We start from the raw sequence: 22,980 nt of genomic DNA, 5'->3' as shown, positions 1-22,980 counted from the left end.
CCCTGGCAGTCCAGTGGTTAAGAATCTGTGTTCCAAAGTAGGGGCTGCAGCTTCGATCCCTGTTCAGGGAGCTAAGATTTCACAGGCCTCATGGCCAAAAAAAAAAAAAAAAAAAACCCCATAAAGTAGAAGCGTTATTATAACAAATTCAATAAAGACTTAAAAAAAATCACTAGTGCCTGGGCTAACCCTCCAAGGTCCTGATTTTACTGGTCCTGGTTGGTAGGATAGATCATTGTTAATAACATACAGCCAGGGTCAAGAACCACTTACCCAATCTTGTCTGTCCCCCAACCCTTCCTCCCAGGGCAGACCTCCACACTTGTCTTTCTAAATCACAGTTTAGTTAGGCACACTACCTGCAATTCTTGAAGAAAAAAAAAAAAATTCACACACACACATACACAAGGATGAGAAAAACTTTTTGAGAGTAAATTTTTAATCTACTGATCATGCACAGAAGTTATTTAGCTTTAGAACCTGTAAGGTAACCAAATACAGACATTTTCCCCTAGCCATATATTTGCATGCCCTCCAAAGTAATGGTCTGACTCTAAAAAGATAAGCAATGTATTGTAAGCCTTCAGAGTACTTCATATTAAAGAGATTCCTTAGCAACTTAAAAATGACAAAATACTAACTTATCAATAACTATTATAAACATTTATTCTTATCAAATAGTGGAATTCTAGGGTTTTACAATTATTTATATATTTATTTTCAGCTGTGTTGGGTCTCGCTGCTCACGGGCTTTCTCCAGTTGTGGTGAGTGGGGGCTGCTGCTGCTCATTGCAGTGGCTTCTCTTGTTGCAGAATAGGCTCTGGGGCGTGAGGGCTTCCGTAGCTGCAGCTCCCGGGCTCTAGAGCACTGGTTCAGTAGTTGCGGTGCACGGGCTTCGTTTCCCCGCGGCATGTGGCATCTTCCTGGACCAGGAATCGAACCCATGTTCCCCTGCATGGGCAGCAAGATTCTCAACCATTCTTGAACCACCAGGGAAGTCCAATTCTAGGGTTTTTACTAAAGAATCTTACATGCTAAAGAGAAAATAAAAGAGAATGCCAGGATACACTGATGGGGGAGGTTCTTTGGGACCTGGGGTCAAGGCAGGGCCTCTTGGAGAAGGTGTCATTTGATCTCAGTCCCAAGTGAAGAGAAGGTAGTAGTTATGGGACCATCTGGGGAAGAAGGCTTTCCAGGCAGAGGGAATCATCAGCGAGAAAAGCCAGCAGAGGTTTCCGGCTTGGTGATCAGTGAAGAAAGGCCATAGTCCAGCCTCTTCAGATGACACACAGCAGTTTATCATCCCAAATACGGAGCACCCCAACCAGCTGAAGGGCAGAAAACAAACACCACAAAATAAATGAGGAATAGGAGCCAAATACAGTTTCAAAGCACCATGAACAAGCACAGCTGGTGTTACAGGCAGTGTGCTGGGGACAATATTATGCGCTTTTGCATAACATTTATCAAGAACAGAGAATGGCATGGCCCTGCTCAGTTTTCCCTAGGAGTGATACAAAATAATCTTTTATTAATCTTATTTTAAATTTGTTACCATTGTACATGATCTCAGAAGACCAAGTGGAGAACATTTGAAATAAATCAAAGGAATAAATGAATATGAAAGAAAAGACAATTATATGCTGCAATAAAAATTTCTGCCCATTCTGTTACACTGTAAAGCATTTTGTAAATGTAAATATTGTACATAAATGTTAAATAAATCTATTAATATGAACTTCCTCTGGGTTTTTAAAAATAAGAATCTCGGTAGGCAAAGAGTTAGCATTTCATATTGAAAAGTTCCCTCAGGCCCACATTTTCCAGCTTCTAACAGTTACCACAAGGAAGCCATTATCCCAGTAGAGACAATGAGAGTGATGCTCAAAAGCCTTGAGTTGGGGGCAGACAGACCCAGGCTCAAATTCCTACATGGCTATTTAATAATTGCGTGACCTCGAACAAGGTAAGGTATCTTTCCAAGCCCTTATATTGAAATGTCTAAAATGTAATGATTCTTTTTATCGAAAATTGTTATTGTTGGAACAAAAGGAGGTTCTGTTGAGAATAGGGAGCAGTGGCCATGGCATCTTCATGTTCACCATTCCTCCCATCATCTTCTCATCAGAGGGCATGGCTGTGTGCAGGGGGCTCATGCTCACACACTTAGAAAAACGCAGGACAGGCTCAGGATAGAAGAAAACTGTGGCATGGCTGCCCCCCTCCCTTTGGAAGACTTGTAACGGACAACAAGCCCGCTGTAGCTTTATCCACCCATCCTCTCTGACAGTTAAGAATCCAGGACTGATGAGCTCAGTTTGTTGCCAACTGGTTGTCTGTATCTAGCCTAACCGGTTTGACTTCTCCTTCTTGATTGAGGAATTTGATAATAATCTTAAGAAGGGTTTCTGGAGAGAATCTTTCCTGCAACAAATTGTTACCCGGAAACTCATAAAGGATACCACCCATCCATACAAATAGAAATTCAACTATGTGGCAATTAGTTACTTTGGAGGACTATAGAGATTAATGTTACTCGTGATGGAGAAAGATATTCCACTTTAGGCATAATTCCCATACTGCCAGCAGGGGTATGAACATATTTTTTTCCCTTTTCCATTCAAAACAAAGACAATGAGTGCATTAATTAGAAGCTGTTAGATTTATTCTAGGTAACAACTCAGAATATATATTGAGAGAGGGAAAGGGAAAAGACTAATCAGGAGTCATCTATCACTACCTCATCTGTTGGTGAGGTTACACTCCCAGGATTCCAGCTGTCTGTCCTGAGTTTACTCTGCTTCACAGCTTTGGACCCTCTGCAGAGTGACTGATCAAAATGACCATGCCCTTGTGCTTCACCAGAATAACCATGGCCTCCTCTGGACCAAAGGGTGGACTGTTTCCTTACTGACATCATTAAACACTAGGTGTATCTGGATGACAAATTTTGTTCTCTGTAGGACAAAAAAGACACAGAAGGTTAGCTGCTGTTCCATGTGTGTGTGCTCAGTCTCTCAGTCGTGTCCGACTCTGTGACCCCATGGCCTGTAGCCCACCAGCCTTCTCTGTCTATGGGATTCTCCAGGCAAGAATACTGGAGTGGATTGCCATTTCCTCCTCCAGGGGATCTTCCTGACCTAGGGATCGAACCCATGTCTCCTGCGTCCCTATATTGCAGGCAGATTTTGATTACTAAATGACCTTATGAACACAAAGTCTTAAAGGTCTAGCATGGGTTTGCAGTGGTGATTTAGTCGCTCAGCCGTGTTCAACTCTTGCAACCCCCACTGACTGTAGCCCACCAGGCTCCTCTGCTCATAGGATTTCCCAGGCAAGAATACTGGAGTGGGTTGCCATTTCCTTCTCCAAGGGACCTTCCCAACCCAGGTCTCCTGCATTGCAACAGATTCTTTACTGACTAAACCACCAGGGAGCATGGGTGCAAGCACACTTAATATTCAAAATACTACATGAGTTATGTAGAATAAACAAGCTGTTGAGTTTCATGGAAAAAAAAAATTAATGACCCCAGAGTGAGAACTCAGGTTTAAATCTGAGTTTGATTACTGAGCAGCTGTGTGACCTTGGATGTGGTCATTTCACTTTTCAGAATATATTTACTCATCTATAAAATGGGAATGATAATATTTACTTCAGGTTCCTCATAGCACTGTGGTGGAAATTAAAACAGAGAGTGTATGTGAAAGCACTCTGAAAACTGCCAGAGGAGCTGCCGTGTAAATGGTATCATTATTACCAATTTCTAGAAATTATTGAACACCATATCCTTAGACCATATCAGCAAGTAGACACCTGACAAATGAGAACTCATTACTGTGTCATATCCCATTGTCTCTGGCTGTTTTCATCCTCAGCTGATAGGGTGGGCCTGTGGGCCCTGTTAGCATAAATCCTTGGTAGAGGGCATTTCTCTAAAGGTAGAAAGAATTTCTAGATCCTGTCCCACCGCACCTCTGTGTCCTTCCACATACTCATACCACCAAACATACATCACTCAAAATTCCTAAAGCAAGGTAAGAGAAACATAGGAAATATATAAGCTCCTCTGTTTTAGATTTCCCCACTGTTGTCAAGATTCTTTACAGATCCAAATGGCCACAGCCTCAACTCCTGAAATCCTTGTAGAATAATAACTGTCTATTTACCATGTGTTGAGTGCTAACTGTAGTGGGTCACAGTGCAGAGTATCTTTTTTAATCCTCACAACAAGCATATGGAATACTGTTACTGCTCCCAGTTGAAAGATTGGGAAGTTGAGACTTGAAGAGGTTAAGCAACCTTCCTGAGGGTCATATGCTAGCTCCTAAGTGGCAGAGATAGGACTAGACTCTAGGTCTGCTTGGCTTCAAAGTCCATGGTCTGACTGCTGCATTATCAAGTTTCTCCTAAAACACTGTTCTGTTGTTATTGTTAGTTTTGTGTAGAACCTGCCATTGGGAGAAGTGGTTATTGAGCACTTAGATTTCTTCAACGTCAAATTAGAGACTGTCAAATGATTCATTTTTCCACCTAACAGATATTTCCAACCAACAAATACCTACTGTCTGCTCTAGGTATTGCACTGGGGAGGGAGGGGTCTGACACTGTGAATGAATCCTGTCTCTTAATCCTAAAAGAGATTTGGTGTAAGGATAACAAATCAATGACAACTTTTTCTCTAAGGTGTGTTGACATGTATTGCATCAGGAAAACCCCTTCAAATTATAATACAAATTCATGAGGATTTTCTTCATCATCTATAAAAAAAAGTCACCCTAGGATTTCTTTAATTTCATGCATTCAATCCATGAAACAATAAAAATTTGCTAGGTTTTTATTAGGAGGCAGTCACTGTGCTAACCAACCTAAAGACAATATTACATCTATGAACACTTTGTTTACTCACTGCCATTCCAGAAATACCAGAGAACATCAAATGTTAACACATGTTCATTCTTAGTTATGTAACTTGACAGGGAAAGAAGGTAGTTGAGATAAAAGTACATATATCTATAAAGCTTTGTGTGTATATATATATATCTCCATATATCACTATGACCAAGAATTTGAGACTCTTCCCACTTTAAACTTTCACAAAGATGTTTTGAGCTTATAAACAATCTTCTTAATTTGCTCTGTGGGGGCTTCCCTGGATGTCCAGTGATTAAGAATCCACCTTCCAATGCAGGGGACATGGGTTCGATCCCTAATCAGGGAAATAAGATCCCACATGCTGTGGGGTATCTAAGCCCTCATGCCACAGCTACTGAGCCCACATACACTGGAGCGTGTGTGTAGCAACCAGAGAATTACACGTGCTGCAACAGAGATTCCCTGTGCTGCTACTAAGACCAACACAGCCAAATAAATAAATGATTTTTTTACATTTGCTCTGTGGAAGAAATGTTTATAAACCGTACAATAGCTAAAATTAGGCTGCAAAAAAATAAAAGAGGTAAAGGGAGAAATGAAAGGCAGCACAGGTAAGCTAGAAGCTAAGTAAATTCTTAAATAAGCATCAGGGTTTTTAATGAGCTTTTCATGCTTTCTGAGCACCCAGATCAAATCAAGCTTTCATTTTTCTGAATGATGGTTCCACTTTGTACATTAAGCTTATTTTCAGATTTGTGGGGGCCTTCTCTTGGAGAGATAGATGTAAACTCCCCGAAGGAAATGGCCTGGCTGTATTTCTTTATACCTCCACACTGAACAAAACAATTCTGGGCACATAACAGGCACTGAATATGTACTTGCTGATTAACAGATTAAGATTCTTGGAAAGTTAACAGTAGTACATGAAAGATTGCAGAGAACATAAACAGAGATAGTACCTAAAAGCCACCATCTTCCCATCTGTTGGAAGCAGTTAGAATATGGTGGTTAAGAAGCCAAGTTCTGTCATTTTCTATTTATGAATTTTTAGGAAAATTACTTAATCTTCTGTGCCTCAGTTTATTTTCACCTATAAAAATGAAAAAAAAAAAAACCAGACTGTCTATATTATAAAGCTGTTATGAGAATAAAATTTAGTTAATATAATAGCATTTATAACACTAGCATATGATAAATGGATAATAAATGTTAGCTATCATTATTTGTGATTCTTTTCTCTTATTTTTGAGACTGCAGAAGTGATTTAAAATGAGAAAGATGATATAACAGATTGATTTACTTCAAAGATAATAGGAAATTTAGTTCTTTACCACGACTAAGTTTAACATAAATAATGAAATTCACAGTTGACTTCAGGTAAAGAATGGCAGACTGCCCATGTGCATCTACTTTCACTCCCTCCCAAGACCATTAAAATGGCAGAAAACAATCTTATTTACTGGGCTGCATTGGGTTTTAGTTGCCACATGTGGGCTTAGTTGCCCGAAGGCATGTGGGATCTTAGTTCCACAACCAGGGATTGAACCCGAGCCCTACTGCATTGCAAGGCGGATTCTTAACCACTGGACCACTAGAGAAGTCCCAGAAAACAATCTTTCAAAGGGATAAACCCATCGGGATTTGGAGAATTAAGAGAGGATATAACAGCAAGTTTCTTCAGTCAAACCCTCACATCTATGGAAACTGGGTTTATATCAGTTCCGACATGGATTGCAGAACAGTGGGGAAGGATAGAGCGTGGTTGGAAAAACACAACAGAGCATCTAAGAGATGTGAAACAATGACAAAAGATCTGACTTATGTACAATTGGCATCCCAGGAAGAAAAATAAGGAGAAATAATACTCAAGAATATTCCAAAATGAATAACAGATACCAAACAACTCAAAGAACACCTAGCAGAATCAACACTCCCCTCCCCAAGATACGCCCACACCATATGCATATTACATAGAAACTGCTGAAAACCAGAGACAAAGGAAATTATGAAGGCAGCCAGTGAAAAAAAAGACACACAGCATATAGAGGAATGAAAATTAAAGACTTAAAGTAGACTTCTCCAGAAACTATACAAGGGATGAGGTCTCTGTAGCCGAACATCAGCAAAAACCTGTCAAGTCGGAATCCTATACCCAGCAAAAATGTCTTTCAAAAAGGAACAGGAAATAAAGACTTTCCTGAACCAAAACCATAAAACAAATATGAGCAAATTCATTGCCAGTAGATCAATGTTACAAGTAATGTTAAAGAAAGTTCTTCAGACAGAAGCATATAATAGCAGACAGAAATCTGAATCCTCGCAAAGAAATTAAGAGCGCTGGAAATAGAATAACTACAGGTAAACAAGGTCCAAATTTAATTTTCTGTTGCTTTTAGTTGCTCTGAAAGATAACCACCTAAAGCAAAAAGAGTAAGATTGTGTATTTATAGCACATGTAAGAGTAAATATGTGGCAAAAACAGAACAAGAGATGAGAGAAGAAACTGGGGATATAGTGTCCTTATAGCAGACATGAAGTGGGATACAATGTGAAAGTAGACTGATTAAATAAGATGTACATGGTAAACCCTAAAGTATTCAATTTTTTAAAAAGAGTTGTACATGATAATTCAATAGTAGAAATACCATTGACTCATAGAAAATGCTCAATTAATTAAAAAGGAGGCAAAATGAAAGGAAACAAAAGACAAAATGGAACAAATAGGAAACAGCTGGTTAGATGGTAGATTTTAATTCAACCATATCGATAATCACATTAAATGTAAGTTACACTAACTCAAAGATAGATTGTTATATTAGATAAAAAGCAAGTCTCAACTATATGCTGGCTACAAGAATACCACTTTAAATATAAAGACATAAATAGATTAAAAGAATGAAAAAAGATATTCCATGCAGACACTACTCAAAAGAAAGCTAAAGTAGCTTTATTAATATCAAAACAAGATTGGACAAGAAATATTACCAGTGATAGAAAGGCTTATTACCTGATGAAAAAGGATTCAATTCTCCAAGAAGACAGAAACATTAATGACTTTACGCCTATAATTTCAACAACTTAGAACAAGTGGACAAATCCCTCAAAAAGCACATCTTACCAAAATTAGCACAAGAAGACATAGAAAAAAATCAAAGAGCTTTATATCCATTTTCAAAATTGAATTCATAATTAAAAACCTTTCAACAAAGAAAGCCTCAGGTCCAGATGGCTTTACTCATAAATTCTATCAAAGGTTTAAGGACAAAACTAATACCAGTGTTATATAAACTCTTTGAGAAAATAGAAGGAAATGCTTTTCAAGTAGTTTAATGAGGCCAACATAACCCTGTTATTAAAACCTGACAAAGACATTACAAGAAAAAAAATTATAGACCAATATCTTACATGAATAAATATACAAAGTCCTCAATAAAATATTAACAAATCAAATTCAGTGTTATATGAAAAGGACAAATGTTATTAATAAATGGAGCTTATGCCGGGATTAAAGGTTGGTTTTACATTATGAAATCAATAGTTGTAATTCATCACATTAACAGAATCAAAGAGAAGAAAAATCTCAATTGATGCAAAAACATTTTTGACAAAATGTCATACTCATTCATGAAAAGAAACTCAGAACACTAGGAAAAGAAAGGAATTTCATCAACTTGATAATGGGCATATATGAAAAAACAACAGTTAATGTCATACTTAATGGTGAAATATTGAATGCTTCTTAGTTCAGGAACAAGACACCCAATGTCTCCACATCTATTCAACAATATACTGGAAACCCTATCTAGCACAACAATGTAAGAAAAAAATAAAAGTATAAAAATTAAAAAGAAGCAGAAGTCTTTTTTTTTTGCAGTTGACATGATTGTATATAGAAAACACTCTAAGGAATCTACTCCCACAAAACAACTAAAACTGAAAAGTGAATTTAGTCACAAGAATTAAGGTCAATATACAAAATTTATATTTCAAAAGTTACCAGCAAATTATGAGAAAGTGAAATTAAAAAGTAATCCATTTACATTTGTAGGAAAGGCATAAATACTCAAAGATAAAGTTAAGAAAATATAGATAAGACTTAAATTCTTAAAACTGCTACATACTGTAGAAAGTTATAAATAAAAACTTAAACCATATAACATGTTTAGGGATGGGAAAAATCAATACTGCTAAAGTATCAATTCACCCTTAATTGATCTATAAATTCAGTACAGTCCCAATCAAAATTCCATGAGGCTTGTAGTAGAAATTTACAAGTTGATTATATATGTACATGAAAATGCAAAAGCTAAAAAATAGTAAAAATAACCTGAGAAAGAAAAACAAATTTTGAAAACTTGTATTTTTAAATTGTGCTGAAAACTACAATAATTAAGATGCTGTTACTTGCATAAGGAAGATAATAAAAGTCAGTGAAGCAGAATGAAGTCCTGAAATACACAAACACACACACACACACACATCCTTTGTGGAAAGGAAAGTTTTCCCAACAAATGATGCTAGAACAATTGTATACTCATATTTAAAAAAGAAAGAACCTCGACCTCTACATCACACCATAGACAAAAATTATATTTAGATAGGAAAGGAATCCTTCATGTAAAATCTGAAACTAGAAAGCTTCAATGTTTTCTAAAAGAAAACATAGAAGAATATTTGCATGATCTCCTGGTTGGCAAAGCGCTCTTTGATAAGATACAAAAAGTACAAATCATAAAAAAAATCATAAGATGGACATAACCAAAATTTAAAATTTCTCTTCATCAAGTAATACCACTGAGAATATAAAAAGATAAACTACAGACTGGGAGAGAGATTTGCAAAGTCGATTTCTGACAAAGAGCTTGTTATCTAGAATGTATCAAACTTCCATAAATCAATAATAAAAACATCCCCAAAGTGGAAACAAATGAGTATCAATAAAGAAAATTGACATACAGTAGTATTTTCATACAATGGAACACTACTTGGTAGTTAAAAGAAATAAGTTTCTGCATGAATCTCAAACATATCATTTTGAGCAAAAGAAGTCAGGAACAAAAGAGTACATAATATCTAATGCCTTACAGAGAGTTCCAGAGCAGGTAGGTCTAATCTACAGTGAAAGAAATAAGAAGGGTGATTGCTTTACAGAAGGGGACTGATTGCAAAGATCTATAAGGGAACTTTTGGGGGTACTGCAAATGTTCTGCAGTTTAGTGTACAGGTACGTCAGTATATTCTTTCATTAAAATATATATGGTGATGGACAGGGAGGCCTGGCGTGCTGCAGTCCATGGGGTCGCAAAGAGTCGGGCACGACTGAACGACTGAACTGAACTGAAAATATATTGAATGGTACATTGAAAATCTGTGCATTCATTGTATATAAATTATACCCTGGTTTTTAAAAAGAGTAATTAAGGAAAATCCACCTTCATGGTCAAGGGAAGAAGCAAGTCACATTTATGTAACATCCCAAAACTGGTAAAGCAAAACAACCTATTTCTCCCTGTGACATTATTTTCTAAATAATCTGCTGTAAGAATTGAAAGTGGTTGCCTCTGATGGGCAGGGTGGGGAGCTGGGGAGAAGGCTTAATTTTTTTTATTTTTTAATCACAAAACCTGGAACTACTTGACCCTTCAAAAATCTGTGTATATATAACTTTAGTAAAAATAGAGAACAACAACAACAAAAATCATACCCATTTGCAAGTTGGTGATATTAGCTTCCATAGAGAATTACTGACATTCGTTTTCAAGAGGAAATTATTTCTGATGGGTGAATCTGGCAGAACTTCAGGCTGTTAAGACCAGGAGACTTGAGTCAGTCCATTTGCTGTTGGTGTTCATGTGGGCCACCTTGTTACCAGTCAAGCAGAAAAGACAGCAGGGAACTCAACACATCCAGGGTGATAATACACTGGAAAGGGGGGCATTAAATTAGAGGAAGTGAGCAGAACTGTGCCAGAAACCCGGTCTGTACTCCCTAATTACAGAGCCTCACTTTCACCAAACTGACACCAATGTTAAGTCAAATTAAATATTGTCTAATTAACCAGCATATACAAGAATTCAAGCCCAGTGACTAGGTAGGATTCAGCCCAATAAAGGAAACTTGAGTACTTGTAAATGCTCAGTCACTCCCCCCACCCCACCCCCACCTGCCATCTCCACCAACCGCTACAAGATTTGTCCATTTTGTTTTCACGCATCTCCACTTCTCAGGGCTCTGCTTGTAATATTTACAGAAAAAGGCAATGCTGGTAAACAGTTTCACACAATGAGGTGTGAGAGTTGATAGGGTCCTATTCAAGCTCTGAACTCTCCTGATGAGCTGCCAAAAGTCGTTATGAATGGCCCAGCTGACAGGGTGATGACTGATAAAGGAAAAAACAAACAGCTCTGGTAATTCATGAAAACACACAGTGTTGAGACAACTCAAAGTGCGAGTGACAGTTAAGATAATGGAATTTTGGAAGTGTTTCTTAAAGGGATCCTCAGTATACAATTATTCTGTTAATAGATTCTTCCTTAATGTAGCTGGATCTTCAACTTTTTTTCCGCTGAAAGATATTTATTATGATCGTTGGCAGAGAGGTGCTGGTCTGGGCTTTTATACTATGATCAGTTTTTCATATAATTTCCTCTTTCCAGAGCAGGATGAATTTTAGCTGAAGCCTGTGCCTGCCATTTAAAGAAATAAAATATCCTATTTCCATTTCTATTATGAGAAACATTTCAAAGCATTCTTCCCTCATTTCTTTCATTTATAAACCATTTGCCACAAACCTTTGATTAGAAAATAAATATTGGTTTACACACTCAACTGCTAATATTTTAAAAGACAACAATTTAAATGTGGTTGAAGTCAATTTCCAATTCACATAGCCTATTTGGGGTTCGTTTCCTTAAATCAGGCGTGACCAAGCAAGAAAGTATCAATTTGTCACTGTTTTGCCTTTGTGCCCAATGTTTTTTCATGAAGTGCATTGTGGTTTCTGTAACAATGGCCTATTTCTCAATTAATGTTTTAGAAAGCAGGAATATAAAGATATATATAAAGCATGTGTTTATGTACATAGACTACTGCAGCGAATAAGGGGAATGTGTTCACAAAAGTTATATTTTAGAGCCCAGCTACTGAGAGGTCTGGGAACAAGCAGCTTGTTAAAAATGCAGAATCTCAGTCCTGCCCAAACCACTGTCCCCCTGCCCCCACAGAATCACATAATTTGCATTTAAACAAGATCCCCAAGTGATTCATATGCACATAAGGTTTTGGGGATCTCTCTAATTTAGATGATTGAGTTTTTTACCTAAGCTTCCCTGATAGCTCAGTTGGTAAAGAATCTGTCTGCAACACAGAAGACCTCGGTTTGATTCCTGGGTTGAGAAGATCCCCTGGAGAAGAGAAAGGCTACTCACTCCAGTATCCTGGCCTAGAGAGTTCCATGGACTGTATAGTCTGTGGAGTCACAAAGAGTCGGATACCACTTTTACTTTTCACCTTAATAGTTTAAGTTTTAGAGAGGAGAAAGCTTATAGATAAGAGGATCCATATTTTCCAAAAAGTTTAAAACTATGTCATAAATACTTTAAAGCTGCCTCCAAATTGTTTAATATCTTCATTCAAAGCTCTTACTTTCTTTTCCTCCCCTTGAAGAAGTCTTAGAGCATCCTTGAACTCACCAAGCCTTCTAAGGGAGATTCATCCTTTTCATGAATCATGTTCCTTTACCCCAAACATTGATAGAGTTGTCCAGCACATTCCTGAAGGATAAGCATGGTGGAAGGGTAGAGCCTGGATATTAAAAATCCAGAACCTATTGTTATATTTAAAAAATTGAATCACTGTAGTGAACCATATTACTTTTATAACTAATAAAAACATTTTAAAAACATTTAACGGAGAAGGCAATGGCACCCCACTCCAGTACTTTTGCCTGGAAAATCCCATGGATGGAGGAGCCTGGTAGGCTGCAATCCGTGGGGTCGATAAGAGTCAGACACGGCTGAGCAACTTCACTTTCACTTTTCACTTTCATGCATTGGAGAAGGAAATGGCAACCCACTTCAGTGTTCTTGCCTGGAGAATCCCAGGGACAGGGGAGCCTGGTGGCTGCCGTCTATGGGGTCACACAGAGTCAGACACGACTGAAGTGACTTAGCATAGCATAGCATAGCAAAAACATTTAAAACAATCATATTTTGATTGTAATGTTGACTGTTCTGCTAATATAAGACAGAGTTGAGTATTTTACAGGAGAGATGACAGAATCCTTGGAAAGGCCTAGACAATAGAAGTAGCTTTCACTCACCTGCTAAAGTCTGCAAAAATCCACCACTGGACGCATATTCCTTTCATTTTGTAGTTGATGGTATTTGTGGCATCTTCTTTAGACTTGGAGGGATCTTGAGATGTAGTCCAGCTCTCAACAAATTTCCTGGGTGTTGAGAAATTTAAAAACATGTAAACACTTAGGATGGACTGAAAAACTGTAAACAAAGACAAAAGACAAAGGGTAAACTGGAGGAAATATTTGCCTTCAGGGCTCATTTCCTCGATTGAAAAGGGGTCTATATAATTCAGGTGGAGAAAGATATACCAGTGGAAAAGTGGACAAAGGATATGGATAGGCAATTCACACTCAGAAGTAAAAAATACAAACAGGGAACAAATGCATGAAATGGTGCTCAATGATGTTGATAGTTAAAGACAAACCCAAGCAACTATGGGAGAATGGATGTTACCTATCGTGTTGGCAAAAATGAAAATACTTGATAACATCAAAGAGGTGCATTCATCCACTGTAGATGAGAATGTATTGGTCTGACTGTTTATAAGGGCGCTTTGGTAGTATCAATCCAAATTCTGAATATACAGAAATTCTAATCCAGTTACTTTACTGCCAGGAATTTAATCTAGAAGAATACTTGCAAAAGTACCTTAGACGAGATGGATGAGGCCCTGCAGCGCAGCATGACTTGCAGTATTAGATTGGTAGCATCTACAAGGAGCATCACTCCAGAGAGCTGGCAGCCATGACAGCGCAACCCAACAAAAGAAGACTACAGCATCTGGGGGCCAGCTGGGCTCTGGGGGGACTTTCTGCAACATTCCATTTGCCTAGTTTAGGCCTCTGCATGATGGAGTGACCGCAGAGCCATTTTGCAATGGGATTACTTGAAAGTTGGCTTGTAGGAAGTATTGATCACCTCTTATGGTCTTTCTCCCCAGAAACTTGGTGCTGGAACAGCTCAGCGTGTCACCTGACTTCAAGGAAACCACCCAGGTATGTCCAATGTGTGTTAAAAGCAGGTGCTGTTGATCTGATTCTCAGAGCTGTGTCACATTGACGACACACAGCCGATGAGTTAAATCCCTTTTGACACGTTACACCAGCCTCTGACATGTTACTGATGTAAAATGACATAATTTGTTGAAAATGGTAATATTTAAAACTATGATAATATATAGATCCAAATAACCAGCAGGTAATATCACTTTCAAATATTAAAATGGAATGATAGTAATTACTTGGTCCCATTCTGAAAATGCACCTTTCTCAGAATGATGATAATCACATAATAATAGCAACTAACATCTACTTAATACCTGCTATTTACAGACATATGTTATGTGGATTATCTCACATCCTCTTCACAACAGCCCTCTCAGGTAGGTATGATTAATAACCCCATTTTGTAGACTAGAAAACCAAAGGCCAGAGAAGTGAAGTAACCTGCCAGAGGTCACACGGCTGCTAAGTGGCAGAAGCCCCTTAGCAACATGGCTACATACGCCTTCTTTTAAAGGAATCCAGAAATTTCAATGGGCCTTTTCAAAGTCACTTCAAAACCTAGATGATATCTCTGACACACACACTGAAAAAGAAATACGGAGCATGTAAATGGTATGCTTGGCTTGCTACATGAAAGTCATCAGGCCAGTGTTTCAGCTTTTACGAACCACTGTTTCTTTATCTTACAATGGAGATAATGACAGTACCTTCATTACAAAAATTGTGGTGAGAATTCAACACTGTTAGGAGCTGAATGTGTCTCCCTCTCCCTCATCCCAAATTTATATATTGAAGCCCTAATCTCTAGAACGGTTTGGAGATAGAGCCTTTAAAGAAGTGATTAAGTTATAAAATGAGGCCATTTGGGTGGCCCCCTAGTTAATCCATTCTAACTAACAAGGGTCCTTATAAGTAGAGGACATGAGGGCAAGAGGCACACGGATGCTTACACACAGAGGACTGGCCAGTGAGGACACAGCAAGAAGGCAGCCATCTGCAAGCCCAGGAGAGACCAGACTCGCCAATACCTTGATCTTGGACTCCCAGTCTCCAGAAATATGAAAAAATAAATTCCTATTCTTGAAGCTACTCAATGTGGTATTTTGTTATAGCAGCCCTGAAAAATATTTCAAATATATTTGGAATAACTACCATAATATCCAGCAAATAGTAAGTGCTCAGTAAATGGTTTTAGTATTAGTTCAGTTGTGAATACACACACACACATACACTGTCACACACACACTCACAGCCTTTGTTTTGACTTAAGGGGCATGTATCCTAAGGTATCTGAAAAATGCCTCTGGTCCAAACAAAAGACTTTTCATGAGACGTTTAATTAAAAGACTAAGGATTTCCCTGGTGGTCCAGTGGTTAAGAATCTGCCTGCCAATGCAGGGGACACAGGTTCAATCCCTGGTTCCAGAAGATTCCACATGCCATGGGGCAACTAAGCCTGCGTGTGGCAATTACTGAAGCCTGTGTGCCCTAGAGCCCATGCTTCACAATAAGAGAAACCACTGCAATGAGAATCCCAGGACTGCAGCTAGAGAGTAGACCCCACTCATCACAGCTAGAGAAGGCCTATGCACAGCAAAGAAGACCCAGCACAGACAAAAATAAATAAAATTATAAAAAGAGAAATGGTTTAAAAAATTAAAAGACTGAACATAGTTCACTTTTCAAACTAATAAAGTCTAGTTAACACTGATTAAAAGTCAGTTACTATTATATGGCATCCTATTATGATGTTAAAACTGCATGTGACTTTCGAAAGTTCCTTTTTTTGCCTGGTAGCTACACGAAGCACATGTAGTTAAGTCTAGGCTGAAAACTGATGCCATTTGGAGAATAATACACAAAAGTCATGACAGAAAGAGGGTGAGAATATCCAAACATAAACCAGTGTAGACTCCCAGAAAACATAGAACTCTGACATTTCCTTGAATGAAGCTGCCTAGATCAGAGCTGGTCTATAAATGTCTCCTGAAGCACCAGTTCCAATCACTTGCCTTAAACTTGTCTTAAGGAAGGTTCTAATGACGCATCTGGGCCAGGGGAAGAGTGCCAGGTGGATTAGGAATGGCTGTTTGAACAAGGGGAGAAACAGTTACTATTCTGGATCTGGAAATTAGTTGATGGATCCTTCTGACTCCTGAAGTTTACGGCCTATCAGATTCAGGCTATTATGCATACTGGATGCATCTCAATTCTGTAAGTCAGCAGTTCTGAATTCACTAAAAAGTAAGTGTTTTCCTTTATTCATCTATTTCTTGAGACATTTAAGCTTTGTTACTTAAGAACATAAGGAGAACACTGCCTCAGGCCAACAAAGACCGTCAACCTAATCACTGTGCCGGTTTCTCAAGCCGACAAATCCATACAATCAGAAGAGGAAGAGAGTTTTTCCTCCAGAAGTCACCATGGTAGCCTTTTAGGCTGCCGCCAACAAATAGGCACGTGGTTCACACATTTGCATCAATCTCTAGCTAGTTACTGTTTAAGTTAACTCCTGATGATTGCATGTTATCATGGAGGAGGCCAGGTCGTGGGATGTGTCACCCACTGAACTGTCCCCTGGAATGTGAGAGGGGACATATTGGCCCCACACCTGAACTTCATTTGTTTCTACACGGAGGACCGAAGCTCCCACTGTAAGCGTGAGTCAAGGCTGATGCAGTAGCCAGCCAACCCCGTCTCCTCAATGGAGAAAGTTATTCCTAATGATTAACAATTAGCATTTGCATCCAAAGCACCAAGCCCAGTTGTCTAAAGTAAGGTGCTAAGAGGTCTAAGAATCTGGGTTTAAGCCCCAAATGGGCCAATTAGCTTCACGCAGAGAAACCTGCAGCTCCACTCCAACTGTAGTCTGCCCTGTGAGTTAGGGGGAGGAAAGAGACAGAAGCCCAGAGGGACAGGGAGACTGACTCAAGTCAGGTTCAGCACCAAAGGGCAGGTGCTGCTGAGAGAACCCCGCCCCCTTTCTCCCCAAGATCATCACAACAGATGTGTAGTCCGCACTCAATACGTATCACTGCAGAAGGGTAAGAGAAGATGCTTGATGTTCTAAGTTAGTCATTGCGTCCCAAACATGTGATGCCTGTGGCATCTCACACAGTTCCTTATGCACAGGGATGTGCAATAAGTACCTGTTGACTGGCTACATTTCAAAATAAAAATCAGCCTATTACTTTCATTCGATAGAACAAAGTATGCTCACATCTCTATTAAATCTGTTGAAGGAAGCTGGCTCATGAAGCAACTTATTGTACTGTGTTAAGGATTCTCCCCAAAGTTTGTAAATTAAAAAAGAATTATTATGTTACTTTAAAATTTCACTCAAAATAAGAAGTAGAACAAAATAAGAATTATGTTGGTTTATTTTCAATGGTGAAAACAATCTAGAAGACTTTAAAGACTTCTTCAAACTTTAAGAAATTCTAACAGGCAAAAATAAATTTTTTTCAAAAATCCAGCAGGCAGGCTGCTGTTAAGATGATGCCATAATTTAGAAACTCATTGTGCTTAATCCCGATATTAAATTAGTTAATAACTTTTTTAAAGAATAATACTTTTCAGAGAGAAAGAGAGCTATTCTTTTCATGACAGTCTGTTGGTAGCTAAATTGTCAGAAGTCACTATAAAGTAAAACATCAACAAACAAAAAGAGAGATGACTCCAGTCAGGGGGTGTCCGGCTTATATTTATTCTAGCTTCATTTATACTCTCCAGATATGCACAGTGACAGTTTGTGAATGACACATTTCTCATGCCATTCTGGAAGCAGTGCCTCCTCAGGCTGGCTTCACTTGCCACCAGCAGAATTGCCATACTGTGGAAAACATTCTAAATGACTGCTTTTTTTCCTGAGAGACGCAAAAAGATGAGCTTTCATGGACAGCAAGGGATCCCTTAACTGATTCAGTATACTTTGCACATCGTGATAGGAACCTTCCCAATCGAACATTTAGTTATGCTTTTTTAAAAAAACAATAAAAAGTTGCTTCTAAAAGAATGCAATCTCTCATTCAAATATCGGGGTTTCTAGCACCTTATCTGAAGAAACCCCTGTAAATCCTCTCCCCTTTCATTGTCTCCTGAGAGGCTTTAATAACCAGGAAGCACAAAGATGGAACTTGAATTCAGGCAGCATAAGTGGTAACCTTCTCCCCCACTCCCTGTTCTCTACAACCCTGTGGAATGCTTTTTGAAGTCAGAAGGAGCTCCCTAGGAGGTGAGGGCTGACTTTGGCTGCCAGCAAACAGAAATGTTCAGCTACTTAACACGGGGCCACATGTGGCAGCTACAAAAACACCATCAGGATGTGAAATCTACTTGCTTCAGTGGTAATCCCCTTACCCTCAAATCTTTGCAAACCTAGGGAACTATGGGAATAGGTAAACTTGGTGGGGAAGAGTGGAAAGAAATAGCCTGTGATTTTAGTCCAAAATTTGTACTGTTGGGTGAATCTTGGAACATATCCTGCTGTGCTTTTTTTCCACATTGCACTTTGAGTCTGCAGTCTTGGGCTGCATGAGTGTTGTGTTTAACACAAAGCCTGGGGTGGCACAGGGGTTTTGCAAAACTGACTAATAGGTGTTTTATGTTAATTATAAGTCAGAAGAAAGGCGATGTCAGAGTAGGTTCCCAAGGTGCCCTTCTCAGGCTAAGCACTGTATTTACTTAAGTTACATCAGACTATAGCTTCCTTTACCCTGTGGACAGAGGGCTGTGTGCACTTGCCCAGAATGATCTGGGGCCCACTTTTGTGCCCTTCTGTAGGTGCCTTGGTGAGCCACGGAGTCTGGTCCTGCTATTTCCTATGAGGCATCAGTGCTAAATGCAGTGCTCACCCTGCAAATGATGGGTGACTGGAAGTGTCAGGCATACGTTTTCTCCTCAGTGCCAACAGGAGTTAGACCAAATAGATGACCTTTGTGATCTTTTCTTCCTCTAAGGAGATCACATTCACCAGATGTGATCTTTTCTTCCTCTAAGATGTCATGACTCCAGCCAGTGATTCTGTGATGCTTTAGTGTAGAGGGAGGAAAACATCACAGAAACCAGTAGAACATGCTGACACCAACAGAAGCTTTGGCATCAGACAAAGCCAGGTCCAAGCCCAACTTCTCTCATTCATAAATGCTATGGACTGGAGCAAGCAATTCATCTTCTCTGAGTCACAGTTTCTTTATTTATAAAAACAGGAATAACAGAGATAATTTACCCCCTGGTGGGAATTAAATGAGATCATATATAAAGAAATGGAAACCCACTCCAGTATTCTTGCCTGGGAAATCCCAGGGACAAAGGAGCCTGGCGGGTTACAGTCCATGGGGTCGCAAAAGAGTTGGACACGACTTAGTGACTAAACAACATCAAAATGTTGCACATACAGTATGGTGCCCAGCACGTAGGAAGTGCTCAATAAATGTGAGCTCTCGTTATTAACACGATGAATCAACTCCCAACCCAAGATCACTGATCTACACACTCTTTTCCAAAAAGGACAGGGCTTAAGTCATCACAGCTGGAACACAGATGTGAGGGAGTGAGGAGCAGACATAATCTTCCTCTCCACATGGATCCAGCTTCACTCCTTCGTAAAGCAGTATGTGGTCCCAGATCTGGCACTTGAAAGGCAACATGGGTGCCTCTGATGGCAGCTTCCTCCAGGCCAGGCAGAAGGAAAACGGTGTACTTCCTGCAGTCTAGAACAACCTATCTCTGCTGTGTTTATTTACTCAGCAAATGTGTACCACGCAGGTGCCAGGATTTGCATTAAGAGTGATAAAAGATAGAGCTTTCAGCCTAGAGAGGCCAAAAGACAATATAAGAGGGAGAAAATGGAGACACCCCCAAGAGGGGTCTCTGATGAGGTGACAGTAAAGCTGAGACCTGAGGAAGAGATAAGGGTTCCATTCCAGGCAAAAAGGACACAAGTATGTAAGGAAAAAAGAAGGAAGACATGACTGCACTAAAGATATCAAAATCATCTTCAAAGACATCAAAACAATTTCGAAAGCAGAGAGTGTGGAGAAGTGATAAGCTGGCTTTAAAGAGCAAAGGAAGCTAGAATCTAAATTCTGCAAAGGGGAGCAAAAATGAGAATGAAGCCCATGACACCTAAAGGCTCAGGAATGGGAGGAAACAGGTATGGTGGAGCGTGGGGGCTGAGGGTTAAGGTAGGGATGGGCTCAAATTCTTTGCACAGCAGTAAGACTCCCAGATCTTCTCCCCTCTCCTATGTATCCAAGCAATGGTCAGGGGCAGGAGACATTAAATTAAAGGGTCCAGCCTCAGAGATTCCATGCAGAGAGAAGAGCTGTTCAAGACATGGGGCTTAAAAAAGCCACATACTTTTTTTAATTTTTATTTTTTTAATTTAATTTTATTTAACTTTACAATATTGTATTGGTTTTGCCAAATATCAAAATGAATCCGCCACAGGTATACATGTGTTCCCCATCCTGAACCTTCCTTCCTCCTCCCTCCCCATACCATCCCTCTGGGTCGTCCCAGTGCACCAGCCCCAAGCATCCAGTATCGTGCATCAAACCTAGACTGGTGACTCGTTTCATATATGATATTATACATGTTTCAATGCCATTCTCCCAAATCATCCCACCCTCTCCCTCTCCCACAGAGTCCAAAAGACTGTTCTATACATCAGTGTCTCTTTTGCTGTCTCGTACACCGGGTTATTGTTACCATCTTTCTAAATTCCATATATATGCGTTAGTATACTGTATTGGTGTTTTTCTTTTTGGCTTACTTCACTCTGTATAATAGGCTCCAGTTTCATCCACCTCATCAGAACTGATTCAAATGTATTCTTTTTAATGGCTGAGTAATACTCCATTGTGTATATGTACCACAGCTTTCTTATCCATTCATCTGCTGATGGACATCTAGGTTGCTTCCATGTCCTGGCTATTATAAACAGTGCTGTGATGAACATTGGGGTACACATGTCTCTTTCGATTCTGGTTTCCTCAGTGTGTATGCCCAGCAGTGGGATTGCTGGATCATAAGGCAGTTCTATTTCCAGTTTTTTAAGGAATCTCCACATTGTTCTCCATAGTGGCTGTACTAGCTTGCATTCCCACCAACAGTGTAAGAGGGTTCCCTTTTCTCCACACCCTCTCCAGCATTTATTGCTTGTAGACTTTTGGATCGCAGCCATTCTGACTGGAGTGAAATGGTACCTCATAGTGGTTTTGATTTGCATTTCTCTGATAATGAGTGATATTGAGCATCTTTTCATGTGTTTGTTAGCCATCTGTATGTCTTCTTTGGAGAAATGTCTATTTAGTTCTTTGGCCCATTTTTTGATTGGGTCATTTATTTTTCTGGAATTGAGCTGTAGGAGTTGCTTGTATATTTTTGAGATTAGTTGTTTGTCTGTTGCTTAATTTGCTATTATCTTCTCCCATTCTGAAGGCTGCTTTTCACCTTGCTTATAGTTTCCTTTGTTGTGCAGAAGCTTTTAAGTTTAATTAGGTCCCATTTGTTTATTTTTGCTTTTATTTCCAATATTCTGGGAGGTGGGTCATAGAGGATCCTGCTGTGATGTATGTCGGAGAGTGTTTTGCCTATGTTCTCCTCTAGGAGTTTTATAGTTTCTGGTCTTACGTTTAGATCTTTAATCCATTTTGAGTTTATTTTTGTGTATGGTGTTAGAAGTGCTCTAGTTTTATTCTTTTACAAGTGGTTGACCAGTTTTCCCAGCACCACTTGTTAAAGAGATTGTCTTTAATCCATTGTATATTCTTGCCTCCTTTGTCAAAGATAAGGTGTCCATATGTGCGTGGACTTATCTCTGGGCTTTCTATTTTGTTCCATTGATAAATATTTCTGTCTTTGTGCCAGTACCATACTGTCTTGATGACTGAAGCCACATACTTTTTATTTTATTTTATTTTATTTTTTTAAACTTTTTAGCCTACTCCTGCTTCCTACGCCGCCGGACTGTGCCCGCCCAACCACTCGGTACCGCTCGGTTCACCCACGTTCGGAGTAACAGCCGAACTCTTGCAAGACCCTTCCCACATACTTTTTAAAGCATACTCCCTGGGGCCTTCCTCCTCCTTGCTTCCAGAAAGTGTGAAAATGTCAGTCGTTCAGTTGTGTCCGACTCTTAGTGACCCCATGGACTGTAACCTGCCAAGCTCCTCTGTCCATGGAATTCTCCAGGCAAGAATACTTGAGTGGGTAGCCATTCCCTTCTCCAGGGGATCTTCCTGACCCAGAGGTCAAACCCCAGTCTCCTGTACTCCTGTACTGCAGGCAGATTCTTTACCCACTGAGACATCAGGGAAGCCCTAGTCAGCCACTAAATCAGACCTCCCAAAGAGGAGATTGGTAGGTTCACCTCTCAAGACCCAAGTCTCAAGAAAGGGAGACTTTCAAGAAGTTCAAGGGTTCCTCAGAGTCAAGAATGGCTTGCCACTTGATCCTCCAATTCATTCACCAAAAAGCTTCACAACGGTACACACAGCTTCCCATCAGCTTTTGAGTACCTTTCCCTTAAATATTATACCTAATGACCACAAGACATTTGAGGAGATCCTCCAACAGAAAGAAGAAGACCTAAACATATCAAAAAATGGGATCTGGAGGAAGCTGAGACCATGAGGAGCACCAAAGGAAATACTGCTGAAAATCAAGTTATTAACAACCTCAGAAAAATAAGGGGAGATACTGTGTCAATGAAGCAAGAATAAGCAGTTAAAGAACAAGAGCAATCAGGGTATAAGATAGAGCTCTTAGAAAAGTGTCACACCTCCAGTAGAGACAT

At 39.4% G+C, this 22,980-nt stretch overlaps 1 long non-coding RNA gene across 2 annotated transcripts in view; it reads right to left on the bottom strand.

Annotated features, from left to right (window-relative positions):
- Positions 1–411: 411 nt before the first annotated feature.
- The window catches only part of LOC113876853, a 53,276-nt gene continuing 30,707 nt past the window's right edge, over positions 412–22,980 (bottom strand). For both annotated transcript variants that reach the window (XR_003506591.1, XR_003506592.1), the window contains exons 4-9: positions 13,197–13,322; positions 12,568–12,679; positions 11,057–11,562; positions 10,581–10,798; positions 2,742–2,958; positions 412–1,329 (exon numbers count right to left, since the gene is read on the bottom strand). This is a non-coding gene — a long non-coding RNA (uncharacterized LOC113876853). The remainder of the gene's footprint in view (positions 1,330–2,741; positions 2,959–10,580; positions 10,799–11,056; positions 11,563–12,567; positions 12,680–13,196; positions 13,323–22,980) is intronic.

Source organism: Bos indicus x Bos taurus, chromosome 18, assembly GCF_003369695.1.
Source record: "Bos indicus x Bos taurus breed Angus x Brahman F1 hybrid chromosome 18, Bos_hybrid_MaternalHap_v2.0, whole genome shotgun sequence".
Lineage (NCBI taxonomy): Eukaryota > Metazoa > Chordata > Mammalia > Artiodactyla > Bovidae > Bos > Bos indicus x Bos taurus.
This window is presented reverse-complemented; position numbering and strand designations above follow the sequence as displayed.